The sequence below is a fragment of the Moschus berezovskii genome, chromosome 12 (assembly GCF_049115385.1).
Source record: "Moschus berezovskii isolate FMDL1 chromosome 12, NW_MosBer_1.0, whole genome shotgun sequence".
Lineage (NCBI taxonomy): Eukaryota > Metazoa > Chordata > Mammalia > Artiodactyla > Moschidae > Moschus > Moschus berezovskii.
The window spans coordinates 7823898-7829897 of record NC_142471.1 but is presented as its reverse complement, the minus strand read 5'-3'; positions in this window follow the sequence as shown (position 1 = coordinate 7829897).

The following is a 6000-nucleotide window of genomic DNA, read 5'->3' as shown; positions in this document are numbered from 1 at the left end:
TTGGGCTGGGCCAAAGGGGAGCCCTGGAGGGAGGTGGGGAAGGAAAGTGAGGTCACTGCAGACTGGTTGTGTCCTTTGACAGAAGGTCCTCTCAAAGCGGCCCACTCTCCTTCACTCTTTATCTTTTGAGGTTCTGACAATGTCTCTCTTCCGTTTCCTATCCCAGGTACAAATGCCTTGTTGTTTCCTTTCGAGCACACGCTGTAAATAAGTCCTCCCCAGATCATCTTATTTCCTGCTGGAGCTTTCACTGATACAATTTTATAATCAAGTTTTACAATCAAGGCTATGATAGCATAATAAAAGAAGGTGAGGGCTCTTCCTTCTTTATCTATACTCTGGAATAGAACTGGTTCCTTGGTAGAACTTGCTGGTGAAACCATCTGGGCCTAGTCCTTTCAACCGGGAGAAGAGTTTTACCTGCTCCGTTCAATGTCATTAGTGTTTATTGGACTATTCACGCTTTTCCCCTCTAGAGTCAGTTTGGAAATGCATTCATTTGCAAATTTACTGGCATTTATTTTTTACACTATCTTCTTATTAACCTCTTTTTTCCTATACAAGATTTTAGTTGTCACTTTAAAAATAATAAACTTTATGATTTTTTAGAGCAGTTTTAGGTTCAGCAAAATTGAGCCAAAGGTCCACAGGGGTCCTATATACCCACTCTCCCCACAGATGCACAGCCTCCCTTCTTATCAGCATCCCTCACCACAATGGTAGGTTTGTTACAGTTGATGAACCTGCCTGGAATCATTGCCACCTGAAGTCTGTAGTTTACATTACAATTCACTCTTGATGTTGTCCCTTATGTGTGTTTTGACAAATGTATAATCACATGTGTCCACCATTACAGTAACCCACAGAGTATTTTCACGGCTCTACAAATCCTCCATATTCTGCCTATTTATTACCACACCTCTCCCCTGCCCGAGCCCCTAGCAACTTCATCACTTTTCATTCTTAACCTTTTTATTTGTATCCTTTCTTTCTTAAAATTGTCAATTTTATTAATCTTTATAAAACCCAACTATCAGCTTTTAAAATCCTATTGTAATTTGTTTTTTATTTCATTAACTTCTCTTTATTATCTTTTTCTTTTTATTTCTTAGGGTTTATTTTTAACTCTGTTTTTCCTAAGTTGCAAACTTAATTAGTTTTTCTGCCTTCTTTCCTAATGCAAGCATTTAAGACTACAAATTTCTATTTAAGTGGCATTTCTTTCAAAATGCCTTATATTTCTATACGGTGTTTATATTATAGCTTGACTGGAAATATCTCCTAATCTCAGTTTTGATTTCTTTTTTGATCTATGAGTTATTTAGAAGAATTTCTAAATATTTTAAGTTTTCTATTTATCTTTTTATTATTGATTTTTAACTTAATTGCATTCTCATTAAAGAATATGGTTTGTAAAATATTAAACTGTTATAATTTGTTGAAACTGGCTCTATAGCTGAGTATGTCATAGATTTTCATAAATGTCATATGTGCTTGAAAAATTGTGTAATATGTAGTTGTTATGTATAGGTTTTCTTTACAGATCCTTTAGATTAAGCTTATTAATTGTGCTGTTAAAATGCATGTTATGCTTCTGACTTCTCACTTTTTTATGCTATGAAAGGATGTGCTAAACCTTCCTGCTGTGTTGGTGGTTTTGTCTCTTTCTTGTTATAGTTCACTTCATTTTTCCTTTATACATTTTGAGTCTCTGTTGTTAACTAGTTACAAGTTCAGATCTGCACCTTTTATCTTTATGTACAATTATTTTTTGGCCTTAAAGTCTATTTTAATTCATATTAATTATTAATACATTAGCCTATATTAGGCATGCCTGGAATATTGCATTCCATTTTCACTCTTTCTGTATTATTATATTTCAGTTGTATCTCTCTTAAACATCATAAGACTGAATTCAGTTTCTACTACTCAATCCGATGATCTTTGTCATTTAATGGCAGCATTTACTTGTTTTTATTTATTGTAATTATAATTTTAGAATTATTTTTTACCATCCTTTTGTGATTCATGTTTGTCTTGCATTTTTCTTTGATTTTTCTATATTTCTCAACTTTTTTTTTGATAGAATGAATATTTTTTCTTATTCCATTTATTTTCCCATACAGGTTTGGATGCTATATTTCTTATTTCTATTGTGTTAGTAGTTAACCTTACACGTTTAACACGCAGAGTTAATCATTATCTTTTCCTTCCTCTGGAATAATGTGAAACCTTAGAACACCTAAATTCCCATCATTCTCTCCAGATGTATGTGGTATTATTGTCAGGTATTTTAGTTCTGACTTGTTTTAACTGCACGAATGAAACATAATTATCATTGTTTTACACCATCCCTTTTTATTTAGATTCACCCATGCATGTTTTTGTTGTTCACTTAGTCTTGCATTCAGATCTTCCTCTTCTGGGACCATTTTACTTCTTTCTGAAGTGACTGAGAGTCTGCTTGATTTGAATTGTCTAAAAATGCTCTTTTTCCCTCTTCTTCTTGAAAAATATTTCCCATTTTGGTTGGGCATACAAACAGGAGTGGGTTAAATTTCTTTCCCTCTGTTGACAGAGGAATGGCATTTGGAAACAACTGTTCTTTATCGTTTGGGATTTTCTAGGTCAGCATTTAAATGTCTATTTCCTACACAACTCATAAATACATTTTCCTCATTTTTTTCAAACAATAACTGAAATACTGATTGAAAATTTTTTTCACAAATCTTTTTTCACAATTGTTGCAAAAATGCAATCCTGCACTTTATGCAGTTGACTTTTTTAGACCCTGCTTATCACATTATGACAAGGCTTTATCCACTTTCTCCGTGTGGAGCTTGTTATTTCCATCTTAAAGGTTTATGAGCAGAAGTTAGTAATTGTAGAAGGGAGTGACCAAATGGCAGTCCCTGAGCGCATCCTCTCCCACATGAACACCAAAATGACGACTGTTTCCGGAGCAACTATTGATGAGAATGACCTGAAGACTAGCAGAAAATATTTTCCACGACTAAAAATATAAAGAAGGAACTACAATGAGAGGGGGAGGAGATGCAATATAGTCAAGACCCATGTCCTGGGTGGGTGACCCACAAACGGGAGGACCATCACGATGGCAGAGGCTTTCCCTGAGGAGCCAGGGTTCTGCACCCCACATCAGCAGCCCAGTCCAGGGGTCTGGCACTGAGCAGACAAGACCCCAGAACATCTGGCTTTGAAGGCCAGTGGAGCACGGGTACCGGAGAGGTAGAGGGCCGTGGGAAACAGAAGCTCACTCTTAAAGGGCACATGCAAAAGCGCTCATGCTCCAAAACCCAGCACAGAGGCAGTAATTTGAGATGAGCCTAGCTCAGACCACCTTGGAGACCCTCCTGGAGAGGCAGGAGGCACCTAGGACTCACCTGGGGGACAGGCTCTGGCGGCAGCCACTCTGGGGAGCTTGTTCTACCACAAGGAAACTGGAGCTGACAGACCCCATTTTGGAGTCCTCCCGCTTGCCTGTTGGGCTTCCTTGGTGACTCCGATGGTAAAGAGTCCATTTGCAATGCAGGAGACCTGGCTTTGATCCCTGGGTTGGGAAGATCCCCTGGAGAAGGAAATGGTAACCCACTCCAGTATTCTTGCCTGGAGAATCCCATGGACAGAGGAGCCTGGAGGGCTACGGTCAATAGGGTTGCAAAGAGTTGGACACAGCTTTAAATTAACACAGACACACAGACACACACACTCTCTCTCTCTCTCTCTCCCCTCTAGCCTATTAGCACCAGATGCTTATCTTTCCTCCTGAATAGCACCAATGACCAATCCTGGGACCTCTTAGGTCAAGAGGTCAGGTGTGTGGGGACCCAGCCCTACCCACCAGCAAGCTCAGGGTGTGAGCCTGCTCACCAATGAGCCGGGACTGGTACTAAGATCCCCAGGCTCTACTGCCAGCCATCCTGGGACCCAACCCCACCCACCAGCAGGCTGAACCGAGTCTCAACCCAGTCTCAGATACCCCTCTCTGCCGCCAGGACCCCATAGCCAGTTGCTCTGGGACCTGGCGCTGCCCACCAGTGGGCTGGCATCAACAGTGAGCTACACAGCCAGCTGCACTGGGACTGGTCACACTCAGCAGAGTGGTGGCAATCACCCAAGCTCAACAGAAAAATGGGAAAGAGTCTAAGAGACCTCCGGGACCACATCAAACAGACTAACATTCACATTTATATAAGGGTCCCAGGAGGAGAGAGAGAAAGGGACAGAGAAATTATTTGAAGAATAATAGCTGAAAACGTCCCTAATCTGGGAAAGGAAACAGACATTGAGGCCCAGGAAGCAGAGAGAGTCCTGATCAAGAGGTCCACATCAAGAAAGGTAATGATTTAAAATGGCAACAGTTGGGACTTCCCTGCAGATGCAGTGGTTAAGACTCCCTGCTTCCACTGCAGGGGGCGTGAGTTTGATCCCTGGTTTGGGGAACTTAAGATCTTGCATGCCATGCTGTGCTTAGTCGTTTCGTGCAACCTCATGGACTATAGCCTCCCAGGCTCCTCTGTCCATGGGGATTCTCCAGGCAAAAATAATGGAGTGGGTTGCCATGCTCTTCTCCAGGGAATCTTCCCAACTCAGGGATCGAAACTGGGTCTCCCACATTGCAGACGGATTCTTTACTGTCTGAGCTGCTAGGGAAGCCCTGCCATGCCATGCAGTGTGGCCAAAAAAAAGGCAACAATTAAAATTAGAGACTCTTTTCTTTCAAGGAAAAAGCAACTAGTTACATACAAGGGAACTTCCACAAGACTGCAAGCTGACATTTCAGCAGAAGCCTTGCAGGCCAGAAAGAAGGGGCATAATATTCAAAATGATGGCAGGAAAGATGCTACAACCAAGAATACCCTACCTGGCAAGCCTATTATTCAGATCTGAAAGAGAGATAGAGAGTTCTACAGACAAGCAAAAGCTAAAAGAGTTCAGCACCTCTAATCTGGCTTTTCAAGAAATGTTAAAAGAGATTTCTCTAAGCAGAAAAGACACAGCTAGAAATGTGAAAATTATGAAAGGAAAAATCTCATTGGTAAAGGCAAATATACAGTAAGAGTGGTAGATCAACTAGTGGTAGTCAAAACCACCCTTACTTACAATAAATAGTTAAGGGGTATACAAGTATGATGTCAAAAACATTCAACACGCAGTGGGGGAGTAAAAACGCAGGGTTGTTAGAATGTATTCGAATTTAAGAGATTATCAACTTAAAATAATTATATAGTGTGTGTGTGCTCAGTCATGTCTGACTCTTTGAGACCTCATGGACTGTAGCCCTGCCAGGCTCCTCTGTCCATGGGATTCTCCAGGCAAGAATACTGGAATGGTTCGCCATTTCCTTCTCCAGGGAATCTTCCTGACTCAGGGATCGAACCCATGTCCCTTGCATTTCCTGCTTTGGCAGGTGGATTCTTTACCACTAGCACCTGGGGAAACCAAGATAATCAAAAACATGTTGATATATATACACCTCATAATAACCCCAAACTAAAAACTATAATATATTTATACATACACACACACACAAAGAGAAAGGAATCCGATGTAACACAAAAGATAGTTATCAAATTATGAGAGAAACGAGCAAAAGAAGAAGAAAGGAATGAAAAAAACTACAAAACAGCCAGAAAACAATTAACGAAAATATTATAATTTTTTAAATGTGATTTTACCGTGGTAAAAGTCCCATAATATAAAACATGCTATTTTAACCATAGTTAACTGTAACAGTTGCAGTTCAGTTCAGTTCAGTCGCTCAGTCGTGACCGACTCTTTGCGACTCCATGAATCACAGCACACCAGGCCTCCCTGTCCATCACCAACTCCTGGAGTTCACCCAAACTCATGTCCATCGAGTCGGTGATGCCATCCAGCCATCTCGTTCTCTGTCGTCCCCTTCTCCTCCTGCCCCCAATCCCTCCCAGCATCAGAGTCTTTTCCAGTGAGTCAACTCGTCGCATGAGGTGGCCAAAG